The sequence below is a fragment of the Hyperolius riggenbachi genome, chromosome 7 (assembly GCF_040937935.1).
Source record: "Hyperolius riggenbachi isolate aHypRig1 chromosome 7, aHypRig1.pri, whole genome shotgun sequence".
Classification (NCBI taxonomy): Eukaryota; Metazoa; Chordata; class Amphibia; order Anura; family Hyperoliidae; genus Hyperolius; species Hyperolius riggenbachi.
In genome coordinates, this window is record NC_090652.1 from 296,976,447 (window position 1) to 297,000,888 (window position 24,442).

Consider the following 24,442-nt stretch of genomic DNA (forward strand, 5'->3'; position numbering starts at 1 on the left):
CTTGCAGCCCCGCTCCTGTCTGTAAACAAGCGTGGCAACGCTGCGCAGGCACAGGAAGCCTTGCACCTTGCAGCCCCGCTCCTGTCTGTAAACAAGCGTGGCAACGCTGCGCAGGCCCAGGAAGCCTTGCACCTTGCAGCCCCGCTCCTGTCTGTAAACAAGCGTGGCCACGCTGCACAGGCCCAGGAAGCCTTGCACCTTGCAGCCTGGGACAGAACACTACCAAAATTCAGAAGAGTGCACATCAGAGGTTATTTTTTCTGCAACAACTGAAGAAATTCGGTATGCCATGCGAGCTGCTGACCAGCTGTTACACCGCTACCATAGAATCCATCCTCTGCTCATCCATCATAGTTTGGAATGCAGGTGCAAGCGCCAGCGACAGGTAAAAACTCCAAAGAGTGATGAGCTCTACAGAGAAAATCATTGGATTATCCCGGCCGCCTCCCGATCTCCTGCATACGGCGAGAATAAAGACGAGAGCCACTAAGATCTTGCATGACCCCTCCCACCCGGTTCTCTGAGCTCCTCCCATTGGGACGCCGGTATAGGATCATCCTCTCTAGAACCACCAGGCGCTGGAGCACCTTCTTCCCTCAGGCGTCCTCCTGCTGAACTCTGCCTAAACCACCCCCCCCCCCCCCCCCATATTGCTGCCTGCTCAGTTGTTTAGTTGCAATGTTGCAAATGATTGTATGCATGTATGTTTGTTTGTATACTTTTACTGTTGTTGCTGTTGTACTGCTGTTTTTGTTTGCCAAATGCTTGTCTGTTCTGTTTGCCAATGCCATGTGTACTGCAATCAATTCCCGGTACGACAATCCATTGTACTTGGTGAATAACGCCTGATTCTGACCTGCGCAGTAGCGTGGAGCCACTAGGAGGAAAAGGCAGTGCAGCCGCACTCGTTTATGGATGGGAGTACAGTTGTGCGCACTCTTCCACAAGACCTTGTTGAGGAGGTTCGGGGGTTCCAGTGCTGGAAAGTGGAGAGGGGAAGCCTTAGCATTATCCTCTCCTGAGGCAAGTATCTACAAAGGGAAATTTTTCCCCAACAGGTACACTTTAAAGTGGTCTGTCAGCATTTCTACTTTGCTCTAAAAGATTCCTTACAGCTTTAAGGCTACTATCCCCCCAAAAAAATTGTAGCAGATCATTGAAACAGTTAAACACAGCACCTTGTCCTGCCATAGAAAGGATTTTCAGCTTGAGATCCGCATCCAGACTGGAAATAACAGTAGCTTTGTTTACACTCCAATATTGTTACATTTTTGCGTAAACAACTGAAAACACTCTCTGAGAAGCTCTCTGTGATTCAGGCACACACACAGTTCACAACAGCTCATTAGACAATTTTATTATATAATAAAAAGCAGCTGGAATAAAACGCAATGGCAGTTTTCAGGGCAAGATAAACTACACTTTGGAAACTTGTAATTTGTAGACAGACAATATTACTCGTGCAAAAAAGCACATATGATAACTGTATGGATAATAAAAAGTATGAAAACACATTTTTATTGAATGTTATGTCAGAGTTTTTGGAAAAATGCACTATCATTCCAAGGAAACAATGGAAGGCATGAGTTTATCCTTACATATTTTAGGTATTCGCATAGTGATCGCTTGTCATGCACCTGCACTTTGCTTGCAGTAGAGTCTTGTGTTTCATTTAGCGTGATGTGGAAGTGAGCAGGGATACTGTAGGGGGGTCGGGGGAAAATGAGTTAAACTTACCCGAGGCTTCTAATGGCCCCCCGCAGAAATCCTGTGTTGGCGCAGCCACTCGCTGATGCTCCGGCCCCCCTCCAGTTCACTTCTAGAATTTCTGACTTTAAAGTCAGAAAACCACTGCGCCTGCGTTGCCGTGTCCTCGCTCCCGCTGATGGCACCAGGAGTGTACTGCGCAGACACAGACCATACTGGGCCTGCGCTGTGCGCTCTTGGTGACATCAGCGGGATCGAGGACACGGCAACGCAAGCACAGTGGTTTTCAGACTTTAAAGTCTGAAATTCCAGAAGTGAACCGGAGGCGGAACCGGAGCATCGGTGAGTGGCTGCGCAGGCCCAGGATGTCTGTGGGGGACCGTTAGAAGCCCCGGGTAAGTTCAACTCATTTTCCCCTGACCCCCCCCCCCCCCCCCCTACAGTATCCCTTTAAGTGCATTTTCTTTTCTTTTTTCAGGGGGTAGGGAGGGTGGGCAGTAGCAGTTAAATTAGGGTCCAAATATAGTTTTGTAAATCAATAACTGTACATTCTGAAAGGGAAAGTCACATACTTACCTCTGATCGGATTGGTTAGAAGATTTTTGGCCATTAGTGGTCTCAAAAGATAATTTCCGATCGTTCATAAACGATCATTTAACAAATTGCATCGTTAGTGGCCACCTTAAAACTGCACTAAACCACCACCTTTTACGTTTTTAAGCATAGCGGTTCTGTTCAGTACTAAGGCGTCTGCCCATCTTAAAGAGCCCTCCAGAGAAATATGAATGCAGAGTGAAAATATTTCATTTAAAATTCATCTGAAGACGCGTCCAGTTTCTTATCCTCCTGAGTGTCTGGTCTGTACAGATAGAGAAGGCAGTAGTCACTGCTCCGTCACTCACCCTCTCCCTACACTCTGTGCACTGCTCCTAGAACGCTCCCTGGAGTGGCTGCCCATTAAAACGATTGAAGGAAACCCGGGAGGGATCTGCGATGCTTAGAAACTGCCACTTCAAGTAAACCTGAACTCTTGCACAAGACAGAAGGAAAACATACAGAAATGTATGTATTTAGAGAGTTTAATTCTCCCTCATCTGTGACTTATCACAACTGTAAATGTATCCCTTAGCTGTGAAAGCTGATTGCCATGGCAGGGCAGCTAATTTGTAAACACAGGATGTTAAAGGGACTCGGAGCACCTCTCATGGGCATGCCTTTAAAGCCAGACGACTTCCAACAAAGTCGTGCTATGACCCTTCTGGAGGCGCCTCTTGCAATGGCCATGCGTGTCACTTCCTCTTCCTGCTTCATTCAGCGATGCACTTCTCTAACAGAGAAGACAGGGGTGATCCGGGCATTATAACATATCCAAGATGGCAGCAGCGATTTTTTAAAAATTATTTTTAATTTGAAATTGAACGAAAACTATTTGTTGTAGAAAACGGCGATCCAGGCATCAAATGAAAGAGGAGAGCACAAGCTACAGAAAGGTACTTTGCAGTACTGGTCGGAGTTTAAAAGGCATGCCCATGAGGTGCTTGGAGTCCCTTTAACACTTTATCTCCTTCCATGAAAGCAGGAAGTAGACACACTGCAGATGTATTGCAGGATTTGTATGAGCTGTAAAAAAGAAATGATTTTCTTTAAAAGTTATTATGCTGTTGCTTATCTTCTAGAGCAGAAAGGAAGTTCTGAGTGCGGGTCCATTTTAAAATTAATGCTTTAAGCGATAATGAGAGCATTGTTGTTTTTCTCAGCAAAAGTAGAATTTTGCTTCAAACACTATCCTGCATCTGACCAAACCTCAGTAGGGTCTCCATTCAATATGCCTCGAACAATCCCTCGGCTATGAAGTTTTCAGTCTCTGATGGAGAGAAATGGAGAGGATTGCTCTGGCTGTTCTATACTCACATCTATCCGCGACCTCTTAATCTCCAATTCCTTCAATCCTCCCTGAAAGCTCGTCACACGCCGGCCCCTGCCGTGTCCTCCCTTCACGGCAGACGCTTAACTGACAGCCTGGGCTCGGTGATAGGCACGGAATCTGTGCCGCCCCCTACGTCTTGTCCATGGGATGCACCAAGTTTTGCCTACTTCTAATCACATTCTCTGAACACCTGTCAATAGTCAACCGCACCTGAATACCTCATTCTGTGTATCAAAGCCTTTCATTTACAGCAACGCAGCAGCTTCTGGCTTCTTAGAAAGCTTTTGTTTTTTACACTTTAAATTTTCCTTGTTCAACTTCAGTCGTCTTTGCTTGGCTCCTGATGGCACCTTTTTGTTGAGGGACAGTTCCTCTTTGGGAACCCAATTGCTCTGTCCCTCTCTGTTCCTATTTTGTTCCTCTATCAGGACGTGTATACAGATTTATGTAAATACTGTATATGTAGTTCTGGAGAGAGACTGAGACTGTGTTTCCACTAGAGCGGAGAACAGGGCTGGATTTACCATAAGGCACTGTAGGCTTGTGCCTACAGGCGCCTTATGTAGGAGTGGTGGCTCCCCCAACCCAATATCCCGCTACCTATTGGGGGGGTTATTTAATACTGGAGTGGAGGCAAATCTGGCTCCCTATACTTGGGGGAGAGCACATCTTCTACCTATATTAATGGGGTTGCCAAATACTGGGGAAAATCTGGCTACCTAGTCAGGGAACGGGAGGGATGTCTACCTAAAATGGGGGTGTGGCCTGAGTTGAGGTGCGGAGTTTAGGACGCCAGAATACCTGTGCCTACAGGCTTCTGAGCTGTAAATCCGGCTCTGGCGGAGAATGGGCATTTTTTTCAGTTCTCTTCTCAGCGATAAATGGACAGTGAACAGCTCCTATATTTTAAATAGGAGGCATTCCCACTTGTCACTCTGCAAAGGATCCGCGGGATCAATTTAACTTATGGATATAAAGTTTAGAGTCAGGTAAACACATGTATCTGTAGAAAAATACATATACAGCAAAGTATCCGTTATCTGGAACCGGAAGTCTCAACCAACCGGCATGCCTGATGGGATAACGGGGACTTTGTATGTGGCGGGTATGGAGGCTATTTTAATACTGACTGCCCCTCCAGCGACGTGTAGCAACATTCCTGCATCACCTAGCGGGGTCCTGACGGCTTCCCGTGTCCATGCACACAAGTTTACATGTCACGTGATCCGATGCGGGTCAGCTGACACAGAGGAAGCTGGAAAGTCGCTAGCAGCCCGCTAGGTAATGCAGAAAGGCTGCTACACGTCGCTGGAGGCTCGGTGAGTAGTTGGGGGGAGATTAGTGCTATATAGGCTGGTTGCCCGAGCAACCAGCAAGCACATGTATCCGGGCATCAGGTGATCCCTGCCGATGCCGGATATTATTGACTCTGCTGTATTTACACAGATATGTACATGAGTCCTGAAAGAGGGACACACGAGGAAGAAAGAGACAGAGGGTTTGGGTTCCCAAAGAGGGACATTTGGGAGCTATACTGTTCACATTTGCCATTACTATCTTTAGATAGATTTAGAGATTGGACATGAATATTCCTGTCCTGTTTGGACATTTTGTATGTTACATACCTCCCTGTCTCTCAGCAGAGCAGTACTGTGCCCTTGATAGCACTGCAGTCAGTGTTTGTATTTATTCTTTGTACTTGTCCTGCTGTACCTCAAATCCATTTCTTTCTATTTGTCCTTCACAGGGAATGTGAGGCCGCAGCTAGGAGAAGGACGTGTTTATGCCCTGGGCAAGGCCTAAGCCTTCTCTGATACATAACTGTGTTATTAAGTTACTTTATAGGACCAACACATCACCCTTAATGGGTCAGTATATCAGCGCTGGAGATTACAGTTGCAGGGGACGTTTATACTGACAGCCTAGACCACGTATTATCCTGGGGTTTTCAGAGAATGTCTGCATTTATGTATGCTAGAGATGGACTCTAAGATCCCAGATAAAAGTATTATGCTACACCTTAAACTCCACTTAGATGCTATCTCCATTTAAAGCCCTACTGCAATGTTCCATCATGGCAAATTTGTATGTATTAGCAATGGACAAAGTTCTGTGCAGTGCACATTCATACTTTTTGCAATAAAGATATTAAAAGGGTGCTGCTCCTTCTGATAACTGATGAGGATTGTCTTGCAGGCAGGACCACAGGACCATCATTGGGCCAATCACTGCACTCGATCAGTAGCAGTGACATCTGATAGGTCCAATGACAGTGCCGTGGTCCCGCCCGCAAGACCATTAGCACCAGTTAACAAAATGAGCAGCTGGGATTGGCCGCCTGATTTGTCGATTGCCAAAGCTTCCCCCCTGACTGGCCATGGTGTTGATGAGGTTTATGAGGTTTATATGGGGGTATTTTTATAATGTGAGGTATGTGCACTAATGCCCGACTCTGGTGACCCAGAAGAGGCTGCTAGGGGGCATTTAAGTAAGAAAGCGGGGGACCGAGGAGAACTGGGAGAACGGTGGGCATCAGGACAGTTGCCAGTACATGTCTGATCCCCCAGTTTTCCTACTTAAGTAGGTAGTAGATTTGGGGCCCCTTTGTAAGCTGAAGTGAAGAGAGGTCAAAGAAGGTGGCTGGTGAGCCCCTTTACACCCACTAGACCCCGGGCACCTGCCTAGGTTGCCTGGTGGATGATCCTGCTCTGCTTTAAGCCTACAAACGGTGTGTCTAAAAACAGAAAAAAAGTTGTTTAACCTCCTTGCTGTTCCAATTATTGCGGCAAAGGGGCAGCGCCGCACTTTTTTTTTTTTTTTAAAAATCATGTAGCTAGCCTAGCGCTAGCTACATGATAGCCGTTGAGCAGCGGCATCCCCCCACCCACTCCGATCGCCTCCGGGTAGCGGCGAATCAGCAGCGAGCGGCGGCGATCGAGTTATGCACGCAGCTAGCAAAGTGCTAGCTGCGTGCAATTAAAAAAAAACTGTGAAAACCGGCCCAGCGAGGCCTGAGCAATCCTCCTGCGCAGGTTACCCCAAACTCAGCTCGGGATAACCGGCAAGGAGGTTAAAGGAGTCAACAGCTAAAAAATAAAAAATCAGCTTTTCTCACCTGAGGCTTTCTCCTGTCCCTTGCAGCCAACTGTCCCACGCTGTCAGCTCTGCTTCCGCCACCCTCCCGGGATCCTCGCACGCTGTTCAGGCTGACCTCGAGGTCGTCCTTACTGCACCTGCGTGAAGCACCGCTGTCAAACAAGGCCACATTGTCCGCAGCTTACTGCGCAGGCGCAGAAGTACTACAGTGTGCCGCGGACAACGTGCCCATGATTGACAGCGGTGGTACACGCAGGCGCAGTAAGGACGACCACAAGGTCGGCCTAATCACCGTGCGGGGAGACCGGGATGGCAGCGGAGCTGACAGCGTGGGACAGTTGGCTGCAAGGGGTTGGGTAAAGCCCCAGGTGAGTAAAGCTGATTTTTTTATTTTATAGCTGATGATTCCTTTAAGGCTTGGAGCACACTAGGCAGTGCAGAAAGCCATGCATTTTCTGCCTTTTGCATTTCTACATTTTTGCGTGCGTTTTTTTTATGCATTTGCATTTTTCATGTGTTTTGTTTGATTGCATTTCTTCAATAATTGCCCCTTTTTCAGTGGAGTAAAATACAGCATCACATTTATTTATGCATCATAAATGCATGTAATAATGCACTACTCTGTATCTCCATTGAAATACATCATATGGGTTTAACATGCGTTTTTGGGTAATATGCAAGAAGTTGTGCGTTTTGAAAATCTCATATAGTAAAATGCAAATACAGGTAGTCCCTGACCCACCGATACGAATGGCATGGATTCTCTGTTTCAATGGGAACGAGTCAAAAACATTTTTTTCAAATTGGGCTTGTAGTTTTTGAGAAAATCGATTTGAAAAAAAAAATCGAAAAAAAAATGGTTTTCAAAGTTGTACAGTATAAACAGGTACAGGGGGCAGAGGGGACAGTGGAGGCACAGGGGGGCACAGAGGAGGTACAGGGGACAGAGATGGCACAATGTTCCGACTTAAGAACAGATTCAGGTTAAGAACGAACCTACAGTCCCTATCGTTCGTTAACAGGATTCTACCTGTATATGCGTTTTTAATGTTGCCCATAGACTTTCATTATGGGCAATAATGCATGCATGTTCCGTAACGTGATACTGCCTACTTTGCTCCTAGCCTCATAGTTCTGCAAAACAGAATAATAATAAAATAAAAAGCGGTCTCCCAGGTGACAGGAACACCACCGTGCGATGCAATTCAGAACCACACTCTCCTAGGCAAAAGCTGCAGCGATCGTAGGAGGAAAATTGCTGTTATGTAATCTAACAGGCAACTGTATTCAAAAGATACAATAATATTTTTGCCCAGTGTTTGGCTCAGAATCCTATAATTATATACCGTATTATTACAGGAGACACGTCGTTTTCTCTGCTTCTCTCGTAGCTGCGCATTCGGTATTCCAGGCACCGTTGTGAGGTCTTATCTCGGCAATCCCAGGATTGACATGAAATTGTATCAAAATCTGATTATTCCTCCTTGATCTTCAAACCAATTTCCTTGTGATCTGACTGCATTCGCTCATGCAAGGTGTAGATTTTCTTTTAAAGATATAGCGCTATGCGTACTACCTGTCTGAGCGACCTTCAGGTTACTGTACTTATGGATCATTTCATATCACAAAGGGATAGAGCAATGAGGGAAATACAAATTATCCAAAGGTCCAGAACTATAGAACTACATCTGAATAGAAATCTTTCACTGAATTTAATTAATAAACCTCTACCCTCTAAATCACTTTGTACCTGTTCTGTTAATACAACCTTGGGCCTGATGAAAGTGAAAAAAAAGTGTTAAAGTGGGATAAAACTCTTACATAACATTAAATAAAATTGTGTTTTCCTATTTTTTATTACCCATACAGTCATATTTGCTTTTGTGCATAAGTAACATTGTCTGTTTACAAATTACAAATTCCCAAAGTACAGTTTATCTGCTCCACATTTTATTGCATACCTGCTGTATTTATATATTAAATTCTATCTAGTGATCACTTCTCAGCTCTTTCTGCTTCTCAGCTCAGTTTCATCAGTTTGCTAATGATTACTTCATGTATCTGACACAGGAATGTAAACAAAAGATAATGTTATCACCTCTTTGGATGCGGCTAAAAGCTTTCCACTGAAGCAAGGAGCTTTCCACTGAAGAACAAAGTGTTGTGTTTAACTGTTTGAATGCTGTTCTGCTAAAAAAGCAGACCTGAACTCAGAACTTCTTCTCAGCGCTAAAAGATAAGCAACAGTATAATAACCTTTAAAAAGGCATTTCTTTGTCACAGCTCTTGCAATAAATCTGCAGTATATCTACTTCCTGCTTTCAAGGAAGCAGACAAAGGGTTAACATCCTGTGTTTACTTATTAGCTGTGTCTGCCTAGGACTGCTAAATTTCTGTGCTGACACAGCTGAGAGATCAAATTACAGTTGTGATTAGTTGAAGATGAGGGAGAATTAGGCTTTTCTCTCTTAAAACATACAGGGTGCATTTCTCTCCGTTTCCCCTGCGTCCTGTGCAAATGTTCAGGTCCAATTTGACCTGCTTTTCTTCCTCTTAGGCTGCTTACACACCAAGACGTTACAGGCGCACGTTAGTGCGCCTGTAACGCTCCCCCAACGCACAGCAATGTAACACAAGTGGGCTGTTCACACAGCCCACGTTGCGTTACATGTAATGCTGCACGTTCTCCGCAAAGTGCAGCATGCTACGGCGTTGGAGCGGCTATAGCCGCGTTAGACTGTTTGCACATGCGCAGTGGGGGGCGGAGAGGAGGCGGGGAGAGCCAGCTACAGTAGCCGCGCACATGGCTACTTAATATTCACTGCACTGGCGGGCGCTGATTGGCCGGCGGGACCACGTGATGCGGAGTGTCTCGCTCCGCATCACGTGGTCCCGCTGGCCAATCAGCGCCACTCTGGGAGACATTATAGGAATCGAGCCGCCTAACGCGGCTCACTCTACCGTCGGCTCTTGCAGCACCATACGTTGTGTTAGGTGCACGTTATGCGACCTTAACGTGGCACCTAACGCAACGTCTTGGTGTGCAAGAAGCCTTAAAGGACACCCGAGGCAAAAATAAACTAGAGAAATAAACTATTGTATCGATCTTCCTTCTCCTAAAAATGACTTATTAAGATATTCCACGGTTTTATTTTATGTTTGCATCTACTTTTTAACTTTTAACTGTTTTATTGTTTTTGCTCAATGACACATTCATTGAAGTATGCCGGAGCTAAAATCTATGAACTATTATACTTTTTTTTATCTCTTTCTTGCTTTCAGAAGCCATTTTCTGCTAGGAAAGTGTTTTATAATTGGAATTTCTTATCAGTGAGGGTCACACTGTAGTCACTTCCTGTCTGAGTCAGGACTGAGTCAGCCACTTACATACCTGATATTTAACTCTTTCAGACAGAGAAAGGGAAAAAAGGAACACAGCATAGGTATTTGTGTGCTAGGCACTGTACATACACATCTCTATCTCATCATGTCACCTCGAGTATCCTTTAAGATTTTTTGGGAGATGGACAGCCTAGAAAATAGCAAAAGTATACATTTAATGATATAGCCTGGCAGACAGCTCTGGTTTAACAGCTTCCTCCTGTTCTCTGAAATCCTTTTAGTGTATCTAAATCAGGAAGGTTGGAAAAAAAAAGTCATTTTATTTCAGGCCGGAGAAGCAGCCTGCAGTAAACAGCGGCGTGATGAGTCCTCTTTACAACCCGCCCGGACTTTCAATAGTTGTAGTTCACCTTCCAAGCTTGGAAGAGTCACCCAGTTCCAGCTCCTGGCACTACATCGGCAATCATATAGCTCTCTGCATCACAATAGGACAAGTCTATATTGTGATCGCGGGGGCTCAGCATCGTATTGTGTTCAGTGCGCCTCCATCAGGAGAGAGAGATTGCTTTCCAGTGACCCGCTAACCCACCGATGGGCCCCAACAGGGACACAATACGGGTCACCTGGCTGACGACAGCACTATAAACATGTATTGATTTCCCATGTTCATCCTGCCATGTAACCATATTCAATGCATCGGCTATAGAGACACGCATCCAGCAAGGTTGCTGGTTGGGGAGCGGCTGGCGGTTTTCTCTATATAAGGATAACATATTGGGCTGGCAGCTGTATACACAGCACAGCTACATACATGAGAAGTTGGTTTATTTCCAAAACTCACTGTCTTTCCGCCATGCCACTCCTGTGTGTGCTGCAGGACACTTCCAGACAAAGCAGGGTGCGTAACTAGCAATCACTGACCCCCCCCCCCCCCTGCAAAACTTTCTATGCCCCCTCCCCCCCGCTTTTTGCACAGGAAAACCAAGAACGCTAGTGCAGTGGCGTAGCTAAGGAGCTATGGGCCCTGATGCAAGTTTTACAACGGGGCCCCCCAAGCACTCTATACATAACAATTGACACGGCGCACCACAACCTGCCAATGGCAACTACAGTGTCAGGTGCAAGAAGGGGATGGGGAACAGCTTGTTAATAATTACCACTATTTAAAGTTTCTATAGAAGTGATTATTATGAGCACAGGATCAATAGAGAGCTAATACTGTATTTGAGGGAGAGCCCTTTGGGGCCCCTCTGGCCCAAGGGCCCCGATGCGGTCGCTACCTCTGCACCCCCTATTGCTACGCCCCTGCGCTAGTGCACGCTTGAATGTGTTTTCCCAATGCAGATAAGAAGCACTGCAGGCATTTTCTCTATCAATTACGTTAGCTTCTGTGATAAAACGTGCATGTTTTCACACATACAGACACATATGGGGCTTGATTTACTAAACCGTGCTAACTCAAATATTACACCTTATCAAAGATATCACACCTTATCAAAGTTAACACACTTTATCAGAGTAACATAGCAAGCGCTACTAACCCGCAGGGGCTCAAGGTAGATAGACAAAAGCAACGAATGGTGAGAATAGTCAGAGTCAACCCACAGACCAGCACCAAAGAACTACAACATCATCTTGCTGCAGATGGAGTCACTGTGCATTGTACAACCATTTGGCGCACTTTACACAAGGAGATGCTGTGTGCAAGAGTGATGCAGAGGAAGCCTTTTCTCCGCCTACAGCACAAACAGAGCCGCTTGAGGTTTGCTAAAGCACATTTGGACAAGCCAGCTTTATTTTGGAATAAGGTGCTGTGGACTGACGAGTTATTTATTTGGGCATAACAAGGGGTGTTATGCATAAAGGAAAAAGAACACAGCATTCCAAGAAAAACACCTGCTACCTACAGTAAAATATGGTGGTGGTTCCATCATGCTGTGGGGCTGTGTAGCCAGTGCAGGAACTGGGAATGTTGTCAAAGGAGCGCATGGATTCCACTCAGTATCAGCAGATTCTGGAGACCAATGTCCAGGAATCAGTGACAAAGCTGCACCAGGGCTGGCTCTTTCAACAAGACAACGGCCCTAAACACTGCTCAAAATTCACTAAGGCATTCATGCAGAGGAACAAGTACAACATTCTGGAATGGCCATTTCAGTCCCCAGATCTGAATATCATTGAAAATCTGTGGTGTGAGTTAAAGAGAGCTGTCCATGCTCGGAAGCCATCAAACCTGAATGCACTAGAGATGTTTTGTAAAGAGGAATGGTCCAAAACACCTTCAACCAGAATCCAGACCCTCATTGGAACCTACAGGAGGCATTGAGAGGGAGGTTTAGTGTTGGACATTAGTGAAGTGAAGTAGAGTGAACCTTAGGTGAAAATAAATTGTACAGATAAACAATTGTATTTATCCTTCTACTCCTAAAATGACTTCTGTAGATATCCCATAATTTTTATATTGAAACATTTACAAAGTAGATTGATTGGTTTATTGTCTCTGCTCAATGGCAGTCTATTAAGTGTCCCAGAGATAAAATACATGATCTATTGGCCTATCTCTCCCCTGCCCTCAGACTTTGCAATCTGCCAGGAAAGCTTTTATGGCTGTAGTTTTCTTATCAGTGAGGTTTACTATATTCCATGACAAGGTACCAAGAAGACAGAAGCAGTCCCTTGCATGCCTGAAATTTAACTCTTTCAGGAAGCAAAATAAAACAAGTTAAACAGCCTGGTTATTAATATGTTTTGCACTGTACATACACATGACTATCTCATCATGATTTATGTCACCCTGGGTACCCTTCACACATTAGGAGGGGAGGTTGGCGTTAGTCATAACATCCAATAATGATTGTTTTTCCGATCTAAGAGCAGCATCTTATAATGTATTGGGGCCTTGGAAACACACAATTCTGGAAGAGCAGGTCGGATGCAGCCTTTACATTACCATCATGAAGTAAGATATATAAACACGGGGCATTGCTAAGCTATTGTCCTGGGATATAATACATCACAGTTACCTCTACCCCAGTCTATTTCCTTTCCTCCAAAACCTGATCTGCTTCTCCCCTTCTGGGCAAAGCCATAACACAATTACACATAAGGGAGAATCACTGCGGCCCCAGCCTCCCCGCCAGTAACAATGTAACTGCTTTCTTCTCTCACGGTTTTTACAATGTTGTCTTGATTATGAGTATTGATTTGATGCAAATAAATTCCACCTCCGGCTTTGCGAGGGCCACTGGAACAGGGAAGCCCATAAATATTGCTTCCACCTTCTCCCAATCCGGGCTCTGCTGGCGCCCGTGGCGATAAGAAAGCCTGGGCGTCATCCAATTAATAATAATTAAAAATTGCTTTTCTGTGGCCCTGTCGCTGCGCTCCGGCTGGCAGCAGCTAAACGCGGTGAGCAGCCTGGGATGTGGCAGATGAACGTGCCGCAAGAAGGTCATTTGCTCTCCGGCAGGGAAAATGCTTCTTTCTTCAAAGGATGAAGTTTTACCCTAGAAGTCAATGACATCTCCATATCAAGCTTCACCTCAGAATTAGCAAGCTTGAGAGCAGCGACTACCTTCAAACAGAAGCCAGAATGGAACTTCATCCTAGTCAGTAGCCGATACCCCCTTTCTCATGAGAAATCTTCACCTTTCCTCACATAGATCATCAGTGGGACTGTATGATTTTGTGGTGAAACCCAGGGGCATAGCAATAAGGGCTGCAGAGGTTGCAACCGCATCGGGGCCCTCCCTCAACTACAGTATTAGCTCTCTATTGGTCCTGTGCTCATAATAATCACTTCTATAGATACTTTGAATAGTGGTAATCATCAACAAACTGTTCCCCGTCCCCTTTTTGCACCTCTGACACTGTAGTTGCCATTGGCAGGTTTTGGTGCACCAAACAATTGTTATGTATAGAGTGCTTGGGGGAGCCCCATTGTAAAACTTGCATTGGGGCCCACAGCTTCTTAGCCACGCCACTGGTGAAACCCCTCCCACAATGTGATGTCAGGACCATGGCCCTGAAAAGTTTCCTGAACCTTGAAATCGGACATGTGTGTATGTGTGCCGCCATCACTTGAAAAAGCCTTGATCGATTTCAATTAAACTTCCTATACAGATTCCTTACTACCTCAGAGGACATATCATTTCCATTTGTGATGTCACATGCACACACAGACCACTCTTGGCAATAAATTCCTGTAACAGTTCCAACATTGCCGCAGGTCTCTTGGTAACCTATCTTACAAGTTTCCTCCAATGTAAGATAGGTGGAAAGGAACCCAGCACTGGTAGGGTGGGTTGCAGGAATAGGTACAGTACAACTTTGGATTGTAAGTAACTTGGTTTAAGAGCTCTTTGCAAGACAAGCAAAGCATTTAATGAAATCCTGACTTGATAAGCAAGTGACGTCTTGATATACAAGCACAGAACATGTACATGTGTCACGTCATCACAACTGAGCCGATAGCTCTTCTTCCTTTGACAATGGAGGATTGTACTTAATTGTGCTTAAAGCGGAATATAACCCTGCATTTCAACTTTGCTCTAAAACATTATTTACAGCATATTATATGCAAAAGGCATTTTTTTTTTTACTAGACCAGCATTGGAAGGGTTAAACACAGAGGTTTAAAGTTCCGTGGAGAGATATGCAGAAGTTAAGATTGTTATTTCTATTTAGTTAAATGTATCTATTGAGAAATGTTACACAATCTTTGGCTGTCCTCCAGCTCCTTCTCAGTCAGAGACAGTGAGTCACATTCAACACTTAGATACATTTATGAAAACAAAATGTATCTATATCAGCTTCGGATGCGTCTGCAGAAATCTCCAGGAACTTAAAAGCCCTGTGTAACCCTTCCAATGCTGGTCTAGTAAAAAAGAAAAATGCTGGTTGCATATAATATACTGTAAATAATGTTTTAGAGCAAAGTTGAAATGCAGGGTTATATTCTACTTTAATCAGAGTGTAAAGACTGTGCAAAGTCACATTTCCATGAAATCCTCAAAAGTACCTGTCATTGGATAAGTTCCTTGTTAAAGCCACAAACAATTGAGGATTCTGTTCTAGTGAAAGCCTTTTTTTACGTTTTCAATGTATTCAGTACAGCAGGGCCGGTTTAAGAGACTTGGGGGCTGTAGGGCACAGGTAAATTGGGGGCTCCCTACACTAAGGGCCTGTTTCCACTACACGCAGATTCTGGATGCAGAAAAACTGACCCCAATTAAAGAGACTCCGTAACAAAAATTGCATCCTGTTTTTTATCATCCTACATGTTCCAAAAGCTATTCTAATGTGTTCTGGCTAACTGCAGCACTTTCTACTATGACAGTCTCTGTAATAAATCAATGTATCTTTCCCCTGTCAGACTTGTCGGCCTGTGTCTGGAAGGCTGCCAAGTTCTTCAGTGTTGTGGTTCTGCTATGAACTCACCCTTTCTGGCCCCTCTATGCACACTGCCTGTGTATTATTTAGATAAGAGAGAAGAGAGAAGCTGCTCTAATCAGCTGGATAAATCGTCCTCTGAGCTGGCTGGGCTTTCACATACTGAGGAATTACAAACAAGGGCAAAGCTGTTTGCAGGAAGAAAAGAGCAGCCTGAAACTTCAGTGCATGGGGGAAAGAAACACACAAATGATCTCTTGAGATTCAAAAGGAATGCTGTATACAGCCTGCTTATGTATGGATGTATTTTCTATGTGTGGACATACTGTACATCAACCTACTTCCTGTTTTGGTGGCCATTTTGTTTGTTTACAAACAAACTTTTTAAAACTGTTTTTAACCACTTTTAATGCGGCGAGGAGCGGCGAAATTGTGACAGAGGGTAATAGGAGATGTCCCCTAACGCACTGGTATGTTTACTTTTGAGCAATTTTAACAATACAGATTCTCTTTAATGTCTATGGGCCTGTTTCCACTTAAAGTGGACCCAAATTAAAAATACAAGATTTCAGAAATAAAATCTATTTTCTAAATTATAATAATAAATAAAAAATCATGACAAATATAAAATATTTTACATTTATTGGAGGAGCCACTCCCTTCCTTTCAAATTGCCGGGATTTTTCCGGCAAACTGGTGGAGTAGATGGTGTCCAGCAAAGGAGGAATTGCTAATGGCTGCCCCCAGTATAACCCTAGCTATGAAAAGAGAAGGGTGAAAAGCATGCACTGAAATGATCATAGGTTTGAAGGAGTGTTCATTTATCTTTGTATGTGTCAGAGTGGTGCAACTAAATATTTTTAATTAAAAAAATGTTTGGTTTGTGTCCGCTTTAACACGATTTTTCTAAAGCAGATTTCCCATAGGCATTCATTGAAGTCAGTTTTCTGCATCCAGAATCCGCGTGTAGTGGAAACAGGCCCTTACCCAGAAATGTCAGCCCTCTGGGCCCCTGAGCTAGCTGCTGTACTACCCCTCCAATACAATTACCCAGCGCTCTCCTCGACATGACGCATGCATGTGGCGTCACATCGGTGTGTGCGCCGCTGCGGTCCAGCAGACAGGAAGGGAACCATGGTAACCACGATGCCAACAGAAGCAGGTAAAGTATGTATCCCTGTGGGAGGCCCCAGCCTGCAGCGCTGCCATCTCACGGTCCTCACCACACAGATACAGCAAAGGCCCAGTGCCCAGCGGTAGCAAAATTAGAATTTGGGGCAAAATAGAAGATCCCTTAGGGGCCCCTACAGACTCTGGGGCCCGGGGCCTTAATGATAGCGCCGGCCCTGCAGTACAGTACTTTGTATTAAATATTTTCCTTTAAAGAGAACCCGAGGTGGGTTTGAAGAATATTATCTGCATATAGAGGCTGGATCTGCCTATACAGCCCAGCCTCTGTTGCTATCCCAAACCCCCCTAAGGTCCCCCTGCACTCTGCAATCCCTCATAAATCACAGCCACGCTGCTGACAAACAGCTTGTCAGAGCTGGCTGTGTTTATCTCTATAGTGTCAGTCTGCTGCTCTCCCCGCCTCCTGCAAAACTCCAGTCCCCGCCTGCATCCCTTCCCTCCCTGCTGATTGGAGGGAAGGGACGGGGGCAGGGACCGGAGCTATGCAGGAGGCGGGGAGCAGCTGAGACTGACACTACAGATGTAAACACAGCCTCACAGCACGGCTGTGATTTATGAGGGATTGCAGAGTGCAGGGGGACCTTAGTGGGGTTTGGGATAGCAACAGAGGCTGGGCTGTATAGGCAGATCCAGCCTCTGTATGCAGATAACATTCTTTAAACACACCTCGGGTTCTCTTTAAATGTGTTTGGATTGTGGAACGAATCATCTGCATTTCCATTAATAATCCCTAAGGGGAAATTTGCTTTGATATAAGATTGCTTTGAATTCCAAGCATGCATAGAGAACTTATTATGCTTGCAAACCAAAGGTACCACTGTATTTAATTTTTACCCATTTTTTTCTGCTTCAGGTATGCTTAAACCTTTCCTTTCCCCCCTCCCCAATCACCCTACACTCTGACTTTCCCCCTTACCATTTTTCGCTCAGTATTCAGGAAACACAATGGAATGTTTATGCACCAATACACTGTGAATACTTTATTGAGAATCTATAATCATTATGGCTTTCTCGCAATATGGGACCCTGAGTCTATTCGTGTCATAGTTGCACTATTGTCTTTGTCAATTTTGTGTCATTTTTATATTGTAAAACTTAAAAATAAAAAGAAAGTCTAAAAAAAATTCCAGGTTTAAAGTTTTGACACTCCAAGTTGAATGGTAGTGTCAGTAGTCCTGCGCTTACCAGGTCAGCTGCTGCTGCCTCCGCTGGCAGCGCATCTGGGACTTCCGGTGCGGCTTGCCGCATTGGCAGGGATGATGTCAGCAGCGTTCCTGAGGGGATACGGCCACATGATGCTCAGACTGTGAATGAGGGCGGACACATGCGCTGTCAGCGTCGCTTCTCTTATGCTCCAAGGAAGCGTGTCAGCTGACCGCCGGTCAGCTGACGCGCATGGCTCCACCTCTGGATCCGGATTGGCTGAGTGGTTTGGGGGAGTGTTTTCCGGCTTACCCGGGCTTCTTAAGCGCTGTTTTGACACTTGCTCACTGTCTGCTCTAGCTAACACTTCGCAGTGAAGGCTTCAGACCTTAGTCAGTCCGTGTGCGGCTTGAACTGGCAGGACCCCGGGGATTCCATACTAGCTCAGCTTAATAATATATATTGATTACTTGTGTTTGACTTCTGCCTGTTTCTCTGACTTCTCTTTGCCTGCCGATTCTGTACCTTTGCCAATCTGATCTGTTGCCGACCTCTGCCTGATTACTCACATTGATTTTGCCTGCCGATTTTGTGCTTTATCATTCTGATCTGTTACCGACCCAATTTGTCTGACTATTCTCTGTATCTGTACTCAGTGGGTTTTTTTTAACAGTCGAATTTTTATTGATTTTTAACACAAAATAAGATACAACACTGGTGAAGGACACCCACCCTAGCCCTTCCACCCCACCCTGAGTGCATCATGCCGACAGGAGGAGTTTAACAGGAAACAAGGGGTTAACCCACTGCTGAACAATATTCTCAAGTTATTTAAACAATATCAGGTGTGTGAGAGGACATGTATTCAGTCCATTGAAGCCAATTTTTTTCAAATTGTATTCAGTGTTAGTACTGCCTTCTACTGACACTGTCTGTAAAGGTGCGTACACACGTCAGATAAAAGTCAATTTTACCCCCTTTCATGTAGTATGAGAGCCATACTCTACACAGTCTATTCTATGGAGCTGAACTCCTCATCAGATAGAAATCTTTGCAAGATGCTGCACACACAGATGCTGTAGACATTCAACAGATCAGTATCTGCAAAAGATCTGTTCCTACAAAAGATCTGTTCCTGCAAAATGCATTCATAGTCTATGATATCTACTACATGAAAGGGGGTAAAATTGGTCTGTGATCTTTCATTTTCCAAAGAATTGTATCTGACGTGTGTACCCATCTTTAGACATTATCCTTTCAGGGAAAGTCTATTAGTTGTCTGTCTGCTAGTGCCCTCACACACTAGCAGATCGTTACAGGTAGTTTTGTTTTAATCAACTCCCATACAGACACATTTTGAGCTACTGAAGTTTGTACCTGTTCCTTGCATTCAGAAGTGTTTTTCTCAGCCACACAGGAGTTTTATGGCTTCTAATTATTTATCAGTGTCCAACTTCGAGGCTACTTCGAGAAACTGCCATGTAAAGTCCTGAGCCCTTCTTCAATTCAATTTTTCTCCTAGGGGATAATTTTTCATCATCTGTTTAAAATAACGTTCCAGTGCTCTGCCATTGAAAAAGTACCAAAAATTAGGGGAAAAGGACAGTCACAATTATTTTCTAGAGCATTGAGTACTCTCTTGCTTGCTGTTGGCTTAAAAAATCATTTTATTAAAAAGTGAAAATTTAGGTGAAAAAAAGTGAATTGAATAAGGGCCTGGCTTCTTAACTCACAGGCCTAGTGCACACCAAAAACCGCTAGCAGATCCGCAAAATGCTAGCAGATTTTGAAACACTTTTTCTTCTTTTTCTGCAGCGTTTCAACTAGCATTTTGCGGTTTTGTGTAGCGGTTTTGGTATAGTAGATTTCATGTATTGTTACAGTAAAGCTGTTACTGAACAGCTACTGTAACAAAAAACGCCGGCAAACCGCTCTGAAGTGCCGTTTTTCAGAGCGGTTTGCGTTTTTCCTATAATTAACATTGAGGCAGAAACGCATCCGCAATCCAAAATCTGCAGCAGCCCGGGAGTATGCGTTTCTGCAAAACGCCTCCCGCTCTGGTGTGCACCAGCCCATTGAAATACATTACCCTAGCGGATCCGCACCCGCAAGCAGTTCGCAAACCGCAGCGGAAACGCTCCGGTGTGCACTAGGCCTTACAGTGGAAAAAAGGAACAAGCTAGTTGTAAGTAGGACTGGCATGGTATATACATGTGTATCTCATTATTTTACTGGTCTCTTTAAGCTCCTTTTAAATCTGCATTATTTACAATACATGCAGGGCCGGCCCCACCATGAAGCAGACTGAATTACGTGCAGCAGACTGTAGAGGGCAGCATCAGCTCTACACTCAGCTTTTTCAGTCTCCCCTTCTACTCTGCTGCTTCTGCCTGACTCATGGAGCACAGAGCTTGCCTGTTGTGAGTCTGTGTGTGTGCTGGTACGCCCCTTACTTAAATATACACTGTTCGTTGCTAGCCCCACCTCCTCTCCATGTGCCGTTCTGCCCTCTGGTTTCTCTGCTGCACAGGAAGGTGGCAGTTTATTGCTATGAATGAATGTATGTTTGAGGAAAGCATGCTGTGTGAAATTGCCGCAATTGTATTTATACACAGCAAAAAGTCTAGACCCCGCCCTGAATACATGTGGTGGGGGAGGGGCTGTAGAAACTGTATGTTGTGCTGTGTCAGTAGAGTAATCCCAGGCAGTCAGCTGCTGTCCCTGCATACATTAGCCTAATTAAGCAGGACATTAATATTGGATTAATGGGGGTAGGGATATAAGTAGAGAATAGAACTGTATATAAATGAGCAATATAGGTTACATAGGAATCCTAACATGTGACCTGAATGTTTCGGATTTGTTATAATATCTCAGGTATCACAATCCTCTTACCTAATGCAAACAAATGACGCAGGACCAGTCAGACTATTATCATTTCCTGAAAGCCACTTTATGATTGGCTGCTGTGAATTACGACACTGTGTGCTTTCCTACATCATGTCATTAAATAAAAGTCTCTGTGAGTATTAACCTATGTGTGCCCTGGTGGAGGCAGAGAAGGCTACTGACGCCCTGTGACTTAAGTAACCTCCCCGACCCTCCATTTCAACACACACCTGACTTGTGGCAATGATTCTGCATCAAGGGGTCAGTGCCTAATCAATAGGAGTCAATGATTCTTCCCCCATTACAGCCCTCCCCATGCTGGGAATCTATAAGTCATCTCCACAGATATAGATTAGCTCTTTGGTCAACAAGAGCTGGATTGCAACCCTTTTAACCTCCTCTGGATAGCCACATGGTGCTGCACAAGAGAGAGAGAGCTCTATTCATTGCAGGTCAATAGAACAAGTGTGTGATCTCAATAGCCCCATCTTTATTAATTCTAATCAGTGCTCAGGCTTAATATCCCACCTAATCTAATGCTGACAAATGTGTGTACAGCAGTGCTGGAAATCTCTTCGCCCATATGTAAATGTCAGTGCATGTGTACTACCACCAGAGGGAGCACTTTCCCCTGATAACCTATGCCATGCCTTTCTCACCTTAGATTGATGTGCTGACAAGGTATGCCCTCATTTATCCATGTTGTCTTCATTTGTTGAGGAGATAAGATACTGTTATTTGGTGTGCACCAAACAACCTGTAGTTCTTTTAATGCTGCCACTAGAGGCGCTGTTCAAAAAGGCATTTTTATTTTTCATTGTTCTATGTGATTAAAGGGGACCTGCAGGCTTGCTCAGGACAGTAGGAACACATCGAGAAATGCATCCTGTATGTATTTAAAGAGTTTAGCTTGTCTAATTCCCCCTCATCTGTGACTAATCACTAGTGTAATTTGATCTCTCAGCTGTGTCAGCTGGCTGCCTCAGCACAGCAGCTAATTTGTAAACACAGGATGTTAACCCTATGAAAGAAGGAAGTAGACACACTGCAGATTTATTGCAGTGTTTGTATCAACTGTAACAAAGAAATGTTTTTTTCTTTAAGGCCTCTTTCCCACCAGGACGTTGCGTTTTAGGGGACGTTATAGGTCGCATAACAAGCCCCTAATGCAACGCCTGGTGGTGTTGGTGGAGGACGCTACCTAGAGCCGCGTTATGCAGCTCTTGGTGCGCCTTTTTTGTGCTATAGACTGCGGAGACCACGTGATCAACATCACATGGTCCCGCCGGCCAATCGCCGCACAGAGTGGCCGCTCCAGGAAGTAAACACTGCACGTCACACCGTGCAGTGAATATTAATTAGCCGTGTGGCTGGCCGGGGAGGAGGGGGGGAGATCTCCTCCTCCAACATCACTAAGCATGTGCAAACAGTCTAACGTGGCTTAGCCGAGTATAACGCACAGCATGCAGCACTTTAACCTGACGTGCAGCGTTACTATGTAACGCAACGTGGGCACTGTGTACAGCCCATTGATTTTTCAGTGCTGTGAGTTAGGCTGCGTTACAGGATGCACTAACGTGCGCCTGTAACGTCTTACCGTGAAAGCAGCCTAAAGGTTATTATGCTGCTGAGTATCTTTTAGAGCAGAGAGGAAGTTCTGAGTTCAGGCCCACTTTAAAAATATACACTTGTCAGACTGCTATTTGCATGCAATGGGATTGGTTCACTATGGAAGTTCTAAGCTGAGAAACATGGGAGGATGTAAAAAGCCACATAAAACCTCGACTGGGCTTGCAAAAAATTGCCTGCAAGCACTTGCTTACCTCCTTTACTCTAATGGCTTGCTGCTTCCAGGTCAAAAGGACGTTCACATAGAGGATAAGGTTTCTTCCAATAAGATGATCTCACTGCGGTGGAAGGGTCTAGTATGAAATCTTTTGCATGCAAACTGTTTTGGAAGCTAACATCTTCCATTACTGTAAATTGTAGCAAGGTTTTCAGGTGCAATTGGGTGCATTTATGCCTTTAAAAAGGCTCTTCACGCCTTCTTGCTGTTAAGTCATTCAGATGCAACCTGCCATTGGATGCGCTGCCATTTCTCCCCACAGCATTCGGTAGATGCCAGTGTGAGAATGTACTCTTTACAAGTGATGCTCAGATAAAGGCTGAGTTTCCTGCCTTGCATGGATATTGTATGCAGCTTAGAACTAGGCCAATCAAAAAAGTGCAGGGAATGTGTTTGATTGGCCCAATTCCAATCTGCATCAAATTTGCATGAAAAGCAGAAACATTTGCATCTGTTTTGCATCGTAGTACATATTTATGATGGGAAATCATAATGTGAAATTTCGGGTGAAAAAATTCGTAATTAATTTAGACTGTATCCATAATTAGGAACCACAATTTCGAAATTATGTGTAATCTGGAGTAATTTTTACGTAATTTTGTGCTGAATTTTGCAGGTAATAGCAAAGCCCCTATAAGTACGATCGTTACCAAAATTGCTATGTATGTTATTAGAATAGTGAAAATAACTTATAAAAAAGGTGTTTTTTTAAAAGTTACAATTATAAACGTCTAACACGCGCTCCTGAGAACAGTTCACTTTATTTTTAAATTAATTAAAAATGTAAATGAAAATACATATACAAACAGGAGTATCATACCCCAATCCATTCATCCATTACACTCCGTTCCTTCATACACACCACTGAAGGGCCCTTCAGAAAATTTTCAATAAAGATTATAAAAATATGAAAAAATATAAAAAATATAAAAAAGTGTGTGTATACACAGGTTTCCTCAGAGTTTGGCGGATGTAGTACTTCCCAGTATGTATGAGTCCTTCCCCAGCAACTACCTATATAAATATATGAGGCTTGATAGGGACTCAGATCAACCTGACAACCGTTCTAGTGGACCGCCCCCATTCATGTTCGATGTTCCAGATACGAAATATAGATATTAGTCAGATCAATTGCTTAACCCAGGGTTGTGCAAGTTACAGTCCTATGTGCGGATCCTTATACACTCCACATACCCTTCCTGGAAGTTCAATAGTTTAACCTGGAGCTCCGTTGCAGTCCAGTTCCCTTAGTGTTCTCACGCTGGCCTCCTGGTGTAGCGCGCGTCACTTCCGCTCTGAAGATACAGATCTTCAATCACCACACTTCCTGCTCAGCGTGACTCTCGTGTGCGTTGGCTGTAATTTCTCGGGTGACGTCACCACTCGCAAACAGACCTCTGGATCTTTCTGTATAGGTAACCGCTGCGCGCTTCCGCGGTATACCTCGTCCACGGTCTCTGCTGCCAACCAGTAAGATAAAGATAGAAACCTCTACGCGTTTCTGCCAAAATACGTTGGCCTTCTTCAGGAGGATTTGAGAGTCTTGAGCTGCACTATATTTCACTTCCTATATACTATCATTCCGGAACGTCCGGCCCCATGTTAATAGGGTCAAGGGTCAATGTCCACATAATAGGGTGTTGTCTTAAAGGTTAAAATAGTGACAATTCCTCATATCACTACCGATTACCCACTACATTCTCCAGAAATGGGTATATTTAATATAAAATCCACCCAAATGAACCAAAAAAAATAAAAAACCACAAACATTTACATTCATACAAATAAAATTCATATAGAACCATATGGATTCCGTCCTCATTGCTTTCCCTCATACTCTTAATAAAACAATCTCCTGAATCCTCCCATTTAGTTACCCACTCTTCACCAAACAGCAGTGTGGTATTCAC

General features: G+C 44.3%; 1 protein-coding gene across 6 annotated transcripts in view; it reads right to left on the reverse strand.

Moving 5' to 3' along the window:
• Positions 1 to 24,442, reverse strand: part of ASIC4 (acid sensing ion channel subunit family member 4) — a 949,912-nt gene that overhangs the window by 522,662 nt on the left and 402,808 nt on the right. The window contains exon 1 of one of the 6 annotated variants that reach the window (XM_068246020.1): positions 19,175 to 19,198. The exons of the other annotated variants lie outside the window; for them this stretch is intronic. The gene's annotated coding sequence lies outside the window, so the exon portion shown is untranslated. Of the gene's footprint in view, positions 1 to 19,174; positions 19,199 to 24,442 lie in introns of those variants that run through there. 6 annotated transcript variants of the gene reach the window in all.